The sequence below is a fragment of the Aulonocara stuartgranti genome (assembly GCF_965226115.1).
Source record: "Aulonocara stuartgranti genome assembly, chromosome: 14".
NCBI lineage: Eukaryota > Metazoa > Chordata > Actinopteri > Cichliformes > Cichlidae > Aulonocara > Aulonocara stuartgranti.
This window is the reverse complement of record NC_138950.1, coordinates 10,181,012-10,196,205: the sequence shown is the minus strand read 5'-3', so window position 1 is coordinate 10,196,205 and position 15,194 is coordinate 10,181,012.

The following is a 15,194-nucleotide window of genomic DNA, read 5'->3' as shown; positions in this document are numbered from 1 at the left end:
TAACGCAGCGTTCCTACGGGAAAGTAGCGGTAATCTAATTACCGTTTTTGCTATAGTAATCCCTTACTTTACTCGTTACTTTAAAAAAGTAATCGGATTACAGTAACGCGTTACTGCCCATCTCTGCTCACAATGCACAGCCAGCTGTTCATATTCTTATAATAAAAATGAAGTAATGTGTTAGGTAGCACTTTTTATTACAGCTCGTAACAAGGAAGAAACAAGAATGTAATCATATGGTAATTTCAAAGTTATTACCATTCAACTGCCCATGGTAGATTCTGCATAATAAGCAGAAAAAGAGGTGCGAAATTCAAAACTGGCTGTTTCTATTTAAAACATATGGACACCTTGTGTGGGCGTGGTGGTGTTTTTCTCCGCCTCCTCCTCTCTTGCTCCACCCCTCTGTCTCTCTCTTGCTCTTCTCTCTCCCCAGGACACAGCTGCTGCTCATTGGACTCATTTACCACCTGGGGATGAGCTGTGAGCAGGGTGGGGTGTTTCTCTGGTGTCTTCTGCTTTGTGGTCTTGGTGTGTAGTTAGCCTGCCTGAAGTGTGGAGTTGTGGAAATAGTATAGCTGCTTTACATGAGTAGTGTGGGCTTGTGGGCCTCGGCAGCAGTAAAGCTAGCTGCTGCTAGTGACAGGGTGAGCTTGTGGGCCCCTGGAAGTGCCTCCTCGTGGTGTGGAGTTTTTGTTTGGTTGTTGTGTTCTTTGTTGTTGCAACCTTTGTTTTTTTCAAGTGTTATTGGTAGAACGGCATTGCCGGCTCTTTATGTTAAGATTATCTATAATAAAGGCTATTTTATTTACTAAAAACACCTGCCTGTTTTCCTTTCATTCTGTTCTGGACTCATTTGTTACTGGTCCCCTCACTCGCATGCCTAGACCCCTTCGGGGGGAACGTAACAAACCATGTAATAACCTTTAAAACAAACTTTAAGAATAGTAATGTCTACCAGGAAACACCTGTGGCAGTTTCTGTGTAATAAGGAGCAATTTAATACAATTTAATGCTTGTGGTGTGAGCAGTCAGGGGAGCAGTGAGCTCCACATGGAACAAAAGGAGCTCTAGGACTCTGATCCAGGAGCCTGGCTTAAATGCCCTTGTTTTTCCCCTCATATTTGCCCCGTTGTCATCAGACTGACCTCAGCAGTCCTCAAAGGGAATTTTCAGCTCTTCCAGCCTGTTTAAAATCATGGATGTGAGATGTTTCCCATGGATTTTTCAGCGTCCACAAGCTGACTGACAGAGAAAATCAGAAAAATGTGTAGAATGTGCACTGCACATGTATGGGTGGCACTGCAGAGTTATATTCTCTTGTTAGAGCTCTACTGTTTAACGCTGAGTCAGGTGTATGGTTTTAAGGCACAAAGACTACGACAGATGTGGCTGTATACCTGGTGATGACAAACAGTGGAAATAAGGTCTCTGTTAAGATGGGGTTTCCAATTCCATTGTTAACTTTTTTCATTTGTCTGCTTTTTCTCAGCTTGTTCCATTAGGAGTTGCCACAGCAGATAATCTGCCTCCATCCCATCCCTATTCCTAGTATCTAGTCGACAAAGAGCCAGCCAGGGCAGTTCACCCTTCTGCTTAAGTGATACTTACACAGTGACTGAGCTATTTACAAAAGAATATTTACAAAATCCAGGTTTCTCTCGAGAAAACATGCAGAGATTGAAAGTTTGGAGGCCAAGCACAGGACTTGCTGTTGTCAGGTGAAAACACCTGCTGGAGAAACATTTTTGAAATGTCCAGATTGTGGAGGCAAGCATCAACGACACACATGCCCCCCCCCCGAACACCCAGCAGAACTAGTCCAGGACCCGGGGCTTAAGCAAGGGGCCGGAACGGCTGACCTGGGGGGGGGAACTGACAGAGGGCAACCCAGCCCGGGAGCGAGGCTGGCTCTAGCGGTCAGAAAAAGCTGAAGACGACTCAGACTCCATTGATTTTGGGTCACTCCTGGGGGAAAGAACAGAATCCATCAGCCCGGTGGCAGGTGGGTGGCTGTGGCGAGGGGCCTGGGCCGGGACCACCTGATCCTGTTGCATAACATGTGCAGGCTTAAGTCTGTCAACAGAGACAACTTCCTGCCGACCGCCAAAGTCCAAAATGAAATGTTTGTTGCCTGGTTTAAGAACCCTGTATGGCCCGTCATATGGTGGACGCAGCTGAGTCCTATGGGCATCGTGCCTGACAAAAACGAAACGAGCAGAGTCCAACGAACTCGGAACAAAAGTGTCAGGCAGGCAGTGGTGCACAGGACCAGGAACAGGAAATGAGTCTCTTGGGGGGCGAAAAGGCAACAAAGAGGCATCGAAACATGGGGGAGGACTCTCAGGTAAGAATTCCCCGGGGACCCGGAGAGGCAGGCCGAGGACCAGTTCAGCCGGGGAAACCCTGAGATCTTCTTTAACCGCGCTACGCAATCCCAGCAAAACCCACGGGAGACGGTCGACCCAGTCGCCACTTGTTAAGGAAGCCCGGAGCGCGGCCTTAAGTGACCGGTGAAACCGTTCGCACATCCCATTAGCTTGTGGGTGGTATGCTGTGGTGCGGTGGACCTTGACTCCCTGGCCGTCAGCCATAGCAGACCAAAGCTCAGAAACAAACTGGGGTTTGCCGTGCTAACACCTACTGCTCTCTGGCAGCAGCACCATGCTCTCCCTTGTTTTAAATGCACTTTAGAACAACACGCAGCAACACTACACATGAGCGGGAGGAGGGAGGTATGGGGTCTTCACACACCCCCGTTCTCTGCTAGCCATCGGGGCGGGGGGGCTGGGAGGAGATGTTGGCTGTCCGATTAGCCTCCCTGCTGCTGCGGAGCCTGGGACGGTCTGCTTGCCTCCACCCCGGGGGGAAGGGTAACATCTCTTGGGTCTGGGTTCTGTTTCCCCCTCTGGGGGCGAGGGTACCTGGACCTGGGGTATAGAGTATGTTTGGGGAGTGTGATTGTGTTTACATGTCCATTTATGTCAATCCTTACGTTGGGTGAGTGCTGAGTGTTTGTATACTGTATGTGTGCATGAGGGTGGGAATGCATGTTTGTGTCTGTGTGTGCCTGTTTGTCTGTGTGTATATGTCAGGTCGGGTCTTAGACTCCACCTCTCTGGGAACTCCCAGGCCCTCCAAGGCCTATCTCCCCTCACCACACTCCCTGCCGGTGACTGATGCCCTCAGGGGTTGGTGCATTGGTGGTTCTTGGTGTCCGGGGCTGGGCACTCAGGTATGTACCAGCTTGCTCCCGGTGGCTACCTGGCGGGGCCTGGCACCTGTTGCTCGGTCAGGCCTCCTCCGGGGTGCGGGGGGCCCTCAGGCCTCCGGCCCCTGGGCCTGCGGCTCGGTTCACTCTGGAACAGCTGGCTGCCGGCAGAGCCGGCGGGCACGCCGGTGCAGCCCCCTCTAGCTTCTGCTCGGTGGCTACTGGATGACGCCTCGTCTGGGGATCCTCAGCCCTTCCCATGAAGGTGGCACGGATGCCCCTCCGGTGGTCCTCCTTGGGCTCTCGCACTCTGGGGCCTCTGGTTGTCTGGGGTCTGGATCTCCTCCATGTCTGCTTCATGCCCTGGGGGACGGGGCTATGGCTCGCTACATCCTCTTGCGGACCATTACATTTGGAAACCATTTGAATACAAGCGTGCTGATCCACACAGGTATGCACACGGGTGTTCACTGCTCGTAGACTTAAATCGCACCTTTCTTGGCTGCTACTTCGAAGCACATTGTGCGCTGTCTGTCCTGCGTGCTGCACAGCAACATTGAATATTTAGTATTTACTGCTGTTTACACTTATCTAGATTAATGCGATGGTGTTGTGTTTAGTATGTTGCTTTGTTTTTTGTTTTTTTTGCTTGTTTTCTATTCTTCTCTCAACAGGTGATCCAGGAGATTTTTATTTTTTTTCTCCCCCCTTTCTCACTGTCCCTCTCCCCTTCTGTTTTTCCTTTCCTTCCTCTTTCTTTCTCCCTTTCCTATCCCTCACTCATGTCTGTCCTTTCTGTAACATCTGAAAATAAAATATAATAAATAATAAAAACAAAGATCGATCAAATGGACCAATACGGCAATGCCACGATGATCCATTTGGCAAAGTAAATCCATTGGGTATCCTTGTTGGTCTTCAGACAACAATTCTGATGGCTAAAGAACCAAATGGGACAGGCCAAAAAAAAAAAAGAAAAAAAAGAAAAACAAACAAACTGGGGGCCCCTGTCCGAGGTAATGTCAGCAGGGGGGCCGAAACGTGAAACCCACATTGACAAAAATGCCCTGGCCACCGTCGCCACTGTCATGGATGCCAGGGGTACCGCCTCCGGCCACCTGGTTGTGCGGTCCGCCACAGTCAAAAGGTGCATGAAACCCTGTGACTGCGGCAAGGGACCAACCAGGTCCACATGAACGTGATCGAACCGCCTACCCTGGGACACGGAAAGGTTCGAGGGGTGCCTGTGTGTGCCGGTGGATTTTCGAGCATTGGCATGGAATACAAACCGCCGCCCATTCTTTCACCATCTTGTGAAGGCCCAGCCAAACAAACCTGGCGCTGACCAGCTTGACCGAGGCCCGGACGCCGGGATGAGAGAGGGCATGCACCGAGTCAAAAACACGACGACGCCACGAAAGGGGAACCACCGGGCGGGGGCGGCCGGTGGAAACGTCGCAAAGAAGGTGCGGACTGCCGTCCCACACCGGTGTGTCCTCCAGCACGAGGCCCGTTTTTGTTGACTGAAGGGCAAGGACGTCCGGGTCAGCACGTTGCTCGGCGGCCATGGCAGCGTAGTCGATGCCAACATACACGGGAGAAACCAACACACGTGAGAGACAGTCAGCGACGTGATTGGACTTACCAGCCACATGCTGAATGTCTGTGGTAAACTTTGAAATGGCCGCCAACTGGCGCTGCTGGCGTGCGCTCCATGGGTCAGAGATCTTGGACATCGCAAACGTCAAAGGTTTGTGGTCAACGTACGCAGTAAAGTTTTAGATTAGATTCGATTCGATTCGATTCGATTAGATAGAACTTTATTAATCCCTCGGGTGGGTTCCTCTGGGAAATTCGATTTCCAAAAAAGCACAGCACCGACAGAAGTTACAGAGTTGCAGAATATTATATATATATATATATATACACACACACACACACACACATATATATATAAATACAGAGACAATATAAATAAAATATACGAAGGGGATAAATAGAATAAATAGGAATAAAAAATAAAAATACAAGTGAGTTGCGACCCTCGAGGAAAAAACGAAAATGTCGTGTCGCGAGGTGCAGGGCCAGCAAACTCCCTGTCAAAAACACTGTACTTGCGTTCAGCGTAGGGCTGGGCCATATTATACTGTTCACGGTAATACCGGTATAATGTTAGGCAACGATAGGAAAATGAAATATCGTGATAGAATATGAGTAAAACGCGCATGCGCAGTGCCTTTGTTTTCATACGCACATGGCCGATTGTTGAGTGAAACAGATGAACCAGAATTGGTTTGTAAAAATGGTGCAACTTCAGTGATGTGGAACTGGTTTGGTGTTTGTCCGTCAGATACACGACAAAGCACATTTTTTTGCAGAACATGCAAGCAGCCGTCGTTATTGTCGTATTTGTCAGACTAAGATGCTCTTAAATCTGGGAGTAATCTGGGTCCTAAACTCCGTATACTTCAGGTCAAACGAACACTGCAGCATCACTGAGAGTTAAAAACTGTCTAAATTCTTTCATCTTTAATAAAACGATCAGCATTGCTGCTTAACCAGGTGTAACTATGAAGTTTAACTTCCAGGCATCCATGAAAACAAAATTTATTACATTTAACGGAGTTAGAAGTTAGCAGGAAGCTAGCAGAAGTTAGCTCGCTAGTCTCGCTAGTTACCTAAGCATGATATTGCATGTTCTGACTGAGAGATTTCTGAAAAAATTCAAACGTACAGCTCTGCTATCACTTCCAACATAAATGAAGACAGGAAACTAAACAGCAGTGACGTTTGTAGGGTTACTGAAGTTGGGCTAGCTGGTATATAATGATGTGCTACGTGATCGCTAGCGACACAGCTACATTAGCATAACATAAACAGTGAAGCTGGAGGATGAACGCTAACACTTTTCCACTTATAAAAGTTAACGTTAAGGTTCCTGATAGTTAGAGACAAATGCAATCGCATGGCAGGATGCTGTAAACGGACCAAACTTCAGTCAGGAGAACAACTGAGATAATCCATCCACAATACGAGGTTAGTCATTAATATACTGCAACAACATGGGAATAGAGCAGCTGTGATAGAATACAGCATAAATGAATCAATGGTACAGAAGTGGAGGAAGCAAGAAGAATGAGTTTAATAAAGTTTGATTTATCTGACTGCTTTGTTTCGCTTAATGTGCCTTATAGTCCCGTGCACCTTATGGTCCGAAAAATACGTACTGCACACTGCAGTTTAATGTTGCAAAGCACCTCTTTTTAACTTCAGTGGATATTATACATGGTTATGCTCAGGATATGTCAGCCCATTTCTACTGGAAATGCCTTTTGGTTAAACTTTCAGCAAGGAATTTGCATTTGCACTGTTACATTTTTATAAAGCTTTAATGTACATAAAAACCAGCTTCTTGTTTAAGTGAAAATAAATGGAAGGTTGTCTTTTTGCGCTAGTAATGTTGTGGAGTTGTATTTTGTCTCGCATCAATTATATCGTCAGTTATATCATTATCGCAAATTTTCAAATATATATCGTGATAAATATTTTTGGCCATATCACCCTGCTCTAGTTCAGCGTACGACTGAAAAAGGCGAGCGGATGCCAGAGACCTGAAACCCGCTGTTCCAACACCCCACCCACTGCCACGTCAGACGCGTCGGTTGGTCAACGTGTTCCGGCAGCCAGTCAACCGGATCTTTGGCTGTTTTACCTTGTAAGGCAGCATAGAGTGGCTGTAGCAGGTGGGCAGCTCTGGGGAGAAAGCGGTTGTAAACATTTATCATCCCCAAGAACTCCTGCAACGCTTTAACCGACGTGGGACGTGGAAAAGCCGAAACGGCCTGGACTCTGTCGGGCAACGGAACCACACCTCCAGCGGAAATGCCCGAGGAAATCTGGAAATCCAGAACAGGCAACCCAAACTGGCACTTGGAAGGGTTGATGATCAGGCCGTGCGCTGCCAAATGCTGGAAAACCTGATGGGACTTGAAGAGAAAATCTCCGTCCCGGTTTCCCTCCAAGGCGTGAGCACCGATAAGCAGAGTTTTGTCCTTTCCTTATAAGATTCCTAATTATTCAAAGTAACACTCAGGTATGCCGCTCAGCTGGGTTAGTTACGACGTCGGGAGCAGCTTATGAGAACAAGGAAACACAGACTGCTTCAGGTTGCCTTCCCAAATCGACTCAAAGGTTTATTTAGTACATAACAGCTTATATAGAGGAAAAAAAGGTTCGTGTGTCAGCAGGTTCTCAGTTCAAACCGGTACAGACCAAATAAGGAAACGTCTTCCTGCCTTGTGAGCAAAGAAGTATCCTTTGTGTAGTTTATCAGTTCAGCTACAATTTATGATCATCCCAGCAAAATACACTCCTAGACATAGAATACAGAGTTCTTTCATTAGTGAATTCTGAAACGAACCACCTGGCCTTTAACAAGCTCTTTTCTAAATCATAAGGAAGGGAGGATGGGAGTAAGGAAGTGGTCTCGTCTCTGTGGTATTTTCGACCTTGGGGTACCAGCCTGTGAGTCTTACACATCAATACATGGGTCAGAGAGAAAGAGAAAAACAACTAGTAAATGGGCCTTATTGAGTAACAGTTCTCCTGTATAATATTACTACAAAACAATATCCTGTAAATGCTAACCGTAGTATCAAAATATCACAACAGTTCTCTCCTTTTATCATGAAATGATAACATAGTATAAAGACAGAATGTAATAACATAATCTAAAGACAAATCATAAATGTGAAGTAAATCATAAATGTGAAACAAATCATAAATGTGACTGGTCTCGTCTTGGATAATCGAGTAATTCTCAATCTAATGCTCAATACATACATCAGGATCATCATTGATGACATCTGACACATAATCTGGGTCAATTTGTGCCAATTGCAAATACATTGAAGTAGCTGTACTAGTAGCTATACGGGTTATCATTGAACGTACACAGGGTACCACACAACAGACAATAATCATCAAAAACAAAATAATACATGCCACAATGGTTACAAAAGCTACAATTAGTTCCTTCCATTTTCCAAACGTGTCCTGCAGCCACTTGTCTAGCCACTGACCGTGACCTGCATTGGCTCTTAGTTCTATCTGCAATGCTTCAAGTTTATTCATAGCTTGTGTGAATGAACCGTTAGGGGCAGTGTTATTGGGAATGAAAGTACAACAAACATCTCCAAACATCGCACAAACACCTCCCTTCTCAGCTAACAACATGTCTAAGGCCATCCTATTTTGCATGGTCATTAAAGAGGTAGCAGACATCTGTTCTCCTAGGGCCTTAAGGGCCGTATTGGTCAAATTAGTATGTCTTTGCTGATGGTAATAAACATAATTAATCCAGGCGACATTTTTGTTTATCTGTATATGCGGTAGTAGTGAGGCAAACCCTGCGGATATTTCTCCTTGTGCCTTTAATTCCCTTGGTATCCCGCGTGGGACTCCTATAGCATCTATGTAAACGTTATGTGAGTAAGCGGAACGTTTTGTACGTCTGCTGGATACAGGCGAATCCGAGGTTTGTTGTATTAGTAGTTCTTGAGCTAAAGTTACTAGACCGCAGGTACCGGTCCAATTAACAGGTAAAGCTAATCTAAGGGTATTATTGCACATCCAATAAGCATGTGGGATTGGTCTGGTCAGGCGCAAAGCCGTATAGCCTTTTAATATGCCTCCCCAATATGAGTCGTTCAGTGCGTTGGGGGCACGCAAGGTTTTTACTGAATACTTACTAGCATATGCCTGTAAATAAGAAAACATATCTCTATCTCGTATCCTGTCAATACTCGCTGCTAACCATGTCTCGGTACAGCGTGCTCCTGGAAAGTTAGAAAAAAAATGTATAGTTTTGCGCGTCATAATTTATGTTTTTAAGCTTTGGTTGGTATATGCATATCATCGAGATATTTGGGTGATGGCGCACCTGTGTTGGGGGCGAAAGAGGTTCAGTCCGGTCTTCGGGGCGCTTTATGCAGGGGCAGGTAGTGTTGTCAATCATGCGGACATCTGTACCAGAGACTCGTCCTATGTATACAAGTAAACAATCTAAAGGACTTAGTTCTACTTGCACTTCCATCATAATTGCTGTTAAGGGCCCCTTTTTATCATTATTGAATAGTATCTTTGTCAGGGGAAACCCTGAGATTGGGTATCCCACTATAATCTGTTCTGGATTACCCTTTGAACAAACATAACAATTACTGTTTCCTAAATCACGAGCAGCTGTTCTAGCATTTTCATACCAAGAGTTAACTCCTGCTCTAGAAGGCGCATAAAAGGGTTTATTAGTGGCGTCTATGTTGTCATTTACTGATTTTAGGGAGCGTGAGGAGTACATTAAGTAGGTGTCTTGCAAAATAGAGCATGAGGTATCGTCAGCAAAATATGACCTGCAGAAATGTGAACATGGTTGCAGTTTACAATACAAAATAGCAAAGAAAAATCCTAAGGTTAATGCGATAGATATGATAAATATATAAAAAAATATATAAGAAAAAACACAGTTCTTCAGTCGTCTCCTGGCCTGGTCCCAGGTTCGAGAGACATTGAATAAGCGCCGTGTGATGACAATGGGCATTTCATTTTCTCCATTATCAGGATGAAATTAGTCTAGCTTTATCAGATTAGAAATCATGTGGTACTCTTGGCTTTCTATTCCTGCTGGATGTTCGAGTACCTTGTTTTTGTTCAGGTGAAGCATCAAAGAGCTCTCTGAGTCTTGGCTCTCTCAGGCTTTGTGTGTTAATCAGTGATTGCGTGTGTGTAGGTGGATTGGATCCGGGCGCTGGCTCGCCTGAGATGTCATCTACCCGTGTGTGTTTATTTGTTCTGGTTCCCGGCGCTGGCCCGCCTGAGATGTCGTCTGCTTGATCCGACGCCTGAGGTGGTCTGATTGGGCTGGTCTTAACCCTGCTGGCGTGTATCCACTGAGGTTGTCCGTCCGTAAGGATGCTGGTTCTCGTCACTGCCAGTACAGTCTGGGGGCTGGAAAACGCGGCCTCCCCGAGTGTCCTTGGTTTTAGCGACTTCACCAACACCGCATCTCCTGGTCTCCACTGGTGCGTTGGAGCTGTGGGGGGAGAGGCTGGGAGAGACAAACTTTCTGATAGTTATTATTCAGTGTTTCTACCAGATTGTGAACATAGTCGGACAATGCAGTATCTACATCACCTTCTAATAGCGGTGCCCCTCTGGAAGCTGACCATGGTGTTGGAAATGGTCTTCCCATGATTATTTCAAATGGAGATAATTTGGTTGCTGCAGATGGAGTCATTCTAATCTCGCAGAGGACTTGAGGAAGTAATTTGATCCAGGTCATTCCTGTTTCTATCATTGCTTTAGTCAGGCGATTTTTTATGGTCCTATTCATTCTTTCTACAACTCCTGAACTCTGAGGGTGGTATGGCACATGATATTTCCAGTCTATTCCTAAAGTTTTAGCACACTTTTGAATTACTTCTGATGTAAATGAGGGTCCTCTATCACTGTTAATCTGGTGAGGTATTCCAAATCTGGGTATTATTTCATTGCACAACTTTTGACAGACTACTTGTGCAGTTTCTTTTGAGGTTGGATAAGCTTCTACCCATTTACTAAATTGATCCACTATTACCAGTAAGTACTTGATGCTTCCTTGTGCTGGCATGTGTGTAAAATCAATTTGTAATGTATGAAATGGAAAATCTGGTTGTGGTAAATGCTGATGTTTTGCTTTTGGTTTTCCTACATTAGTTCGTGCACATGTTAGACAGGTTGCTAATATGCTTTTTACTGCATGCAATGTTTTTTCAATTACAAATCTTGATTTTATTGCTGCAATAACCCCTCTTTGTCCGACATGACTCACGCCGTGAAAATGTCAGACAAGGACTGGCAGCAGGGAAGACGGGAGGGCAATCAAACCCTCAAGATTTTTGTATAAGCCATCTCTGTCATCTAAGGTACAGTCATTATTCTCCCAATAGGTGTAATCACATGCAGAGGCTTGCTCTTGTATGAATTTTAAATCAACATTTGTGTCTAAATAGTCTGGGAGTGTAACAAGTGGCAGCTGTAGGGGCACAGATAATACTTCCTGTGGAGGTGGGAGCTGCGACGCAGCTGCAGCCTTGGCAGTCACGTCTGCTAGGGCATTACCTGTTGCTTCGTCTGTGTCAGCTGTACTGTGTCCTTTCGTTTTTACAACTGCAACGGCCGATGGTAGCTGTATAGCCTGCAAAAGTCTTTGCACAAGATCAGAATTAGCAATCGGTTTTCCATCAGCAGATCTAAATCCTCTTTGTCTCCACAATGTGCCAAAGTCATGTACGACGCCAAACGCATAGCGGCTGTCTGTGTAAATTGTCACACGCCTATCCACATGGAGCTCACAGGCGCGTATTAAAGCCATGAGCTCTGCTTTTTGTGCTGAGTGAAATGGTAATGAGTGAGCCTCTAGTATGATGTCAGGCAATGTCACTACTGAATAGCCACAAAGAAATGAGTTGTCATTCGGCCTTGAACAGGACCCGTCCACATAAACCGTGGCTGAGTCTGGAATAGGTGTTTGCTCTAGATCTGGACGTGGTGCTGTGGATTCCTGTATACGTGTCATGCAGTCATGAACGTCAAGCCTGTCTGAGCCATCCTGTCGGTCAGAAGAACACAGCATACGGATCAACAAATGTGCTGGCGAATCAGGTGTGCTGCTCGCTTTTATGATGAGGTTTGCTGTGGAGGTCAGTGTAGCTTCATAACCTGAGCGACGTTGTGCAGTCATATGTTGTGTAGTTATGTTTGCTAGAATGGTCGTGACCTGGTGATTGGTGTGTAGAATAGTGTCATGTGAGAGTGTGAGCTTCTCGCAGTCCCTTATCATGATAGAGCAAGCTGCTACTGCCCTCAGGCAGGCCGGCATTCCCTGAACAACCACAGGCAGTACCTTCGAATAGAAGGCTACTGGACGGTAGCCACTGCCATGCTCTTGGGCCAGTACACCTGTGCAGGTTGTGCCGTTCTCCGTGACGTACAGATGGAATGGTAAGTGGTAGTCAGGCAGACCCAAACAAGGGGCGGAGGTCAGCGCTCCCTTTAATGCATTGAAAGAGGCAGTCATTTCTGTGGACCACAGTATTCGAGGAGGCTTGTCTTTTTTGCAGCATTCACGCAGAATGTGGTCATGAAAAGAACAGTCTGGTATCCACTGTCTGCAATAGTTCACCATGCCTAAGAAGGACAGCATTTCCTTCTGTGTAGTAGGCCGAGGGACGGAGGTCACAGCTTTGACCCTGTCTGCAGTCATGGAACGTTTTCCGTGAGACAGTGTAAATCCCAAATATTGAACAGAAGTCTGACAGTACTGCATTTTCTTTGCAGATGCTTTGTGGCCAGTCTGTTGGAGGTGCTGGAGAAGCATGTGTGTAGCAGTTTGACATAGTTCCTCACTCGGAGCACAGAGGAGGAGGTCATCCACATACTGGATCAGGGTGCAGCCCTCAGGAGGAGTAAAGCTGTCCAGGGTAGCACGGACCACCATTGAGAAAGCAGCAGGGCTGTCTACCATGCCTTGGGGCAAACGGGTCCAAGTGTACTGCTTATTTCTATGTGTGAATGCAAATAACGGCTGTGTGTCTTCATGCACAGGTACTGAGAAAAAGGCAGAGCATAAATCCACCACGGTAAAATGTGTAGCTGTGGATGGAATGCATGTCAATATGCTGGGAACGTCTGAGAGGTGGCAGAGGCATAATGACTGCATTAATTTGCCTTAAATTTTGTGTAAAACGCCATACGCCAGGTTTGTTAGGCTTTGGCACAGGATTGACAGGGGTATTATATGGAGATACTGTGGGCTTTATTACTCCTGTAGTCAATAAATCTCCTATGATGACATCTAGGGCTGCGGCTTTTTCGGCAGAAATGGGATATTGCTTGACATATACTGGCTTGTTGTTTTTCAGCTGTGCGTGATAAGGTGTGCAGTCAATAAATCCTACATCATTCTCACCTTTAGACCATAATGTCATATTCTGGTATTCAGCTGGCAACGTAACTGCAGAAATAGTACAGTGGATAGGGTAGGTTAGATCTATGTGTCGACATGGTGTAGTTATGTCATAACCTATGTCTGAGTTATGTGACAAAACCACTGTTTGACCTTCACTGGTGTGAGCAGTTATCATGTTGTTGAACAGTGTGAGAGAGACAAAGGTGTGGCTCCCAGATATGGGATTACCTGGCAGTGGTTTTTGAACACGTTTTTGGCACATTGTGTGACGTGGAATACCAGACAAAAAGGTGTTGAGTTCATCCTCTGCTGAGGCGTCCAGCTGACACAGAGGCTGTTCCTTCTCCATGGTGCATAAGGCAGAGAAAACATAGCTGTTATCAGTATCAGCAAACATTTCACCCTTTGTGTTAAATGAAATACACAGATTCATTTTTGCCAATAAATCCCTGCCTAATAAATTCACAGGCGAATTTGGAATAATTACAAATGGATGATATGTGATTTCATCTGGTTTTGGGCCCCAACGTGTCTTTAGAGAATGAGTTTTAGGGCATTGCACTACAGTTCCATTAATTCCCATAGTGTTGATGCACACAGAGGAGACAGGCCCATTATAGAATTTTCCAGACAGTGAACTTTTAGTGGCTCCACTATCCACTAAAAATGGGTATTTCTTACCATCTATTTCTACTTGTAGCATGGGCAAATGTTCTGTGTTAGGGGACAGTTGCAAATGCAACATCGTGTGTAGTGCTTCACACTGCTGTCCCTCATCTTCACCTGGGCCTCCCTATCGGCGGTCCAGCCGGGTATTATCAGATGATGGGAAAAGATCATGGTGAGAATTGTAACGCACCCTTTCCCATTCTGAGTCATGCTCTGGGTTTCTGCGGCTACTGGAAAACTGAGCTAAATTTGCACCTCTAGCTTGTCTGCCTTGTGGGTTATAATGTGGGTTGTAAGGCTGCTTAGATGTGGAGCCAGTATTGCGTGCTTCCCGTTGTTGCCAGTTACCTTGACTGGAAGCGCTCTGCTGACGCCTAGTGGCAGGAACTGGTCCTGTGTTTTGTGGTTGAGACCTATGTGCTGCTGATTTGCATTCCCTCCTCCAGTGTCCTATTTTTCCACAATAAAACATACATCTCTACTCTTATCTTTCCGTCCTCTGAAACTTCCTTGCTGTGCTGGAGCAGATCCTGCATACATCATTTTTTCACTTTCCTCTGAGCCTTCAACATCAAAATTCAACATTATCTTAACACTTTTAGCTTTTGTGGTAGTAGGAAAAAGGTCTGCACTAGCCTTCAGTTTTACTGACCTGTTTTCTGGCGATAATCGTTCGGGAGAGGGCTCCGGAAATAAATTAGAATGTATTGAACTTACAGTTCTTAAGTTGTAAACAAAGTCAGTCACGTAAGTACTTCCGCATGTTCTGGTTACGTAATCATGGAAGTCTTCACCGATTCGCGGACGTGAGTTGCACGTGACCGGAAGTGGGAGGCGTACTGAGCCGTTATTTTTATATTTTATTTTTTTTGGTTTAACAGTTAATTTCGATTTTTTCTCGGACCTGTCTGTGGTCTTTGAATTATTCTGACCCATGTTCAGTGATTTCCAGAGGGGTTTACACGCTTTGAAGGATTTATGTTAGTATTTTGCTGTGGCACAGCTGAGGTTACTTTAAATTTATTGCTAGCAATTTTTGTTTGGGTGAGCAACTTCTCACTTAACGAGCAACTTCTCGCAATACAACAGGCAACTCCCTGTGTCTTTCTGCTTTTAATTTACTTTATTCGGGGACTAAGGAAGTCGTCAGTGTATCTCTCTGGATCACTAAGTGAAACTTCGTCAGCATATCCCGTTTTTATGGGTCGATAACTGAGAGAGGTATAATACGGTCTTTATATAAATATGAAAGACGCATATTTACCTTCGTCAGCGATCCCACTTCTGGACACCAAATTGAAGAGAAAATCT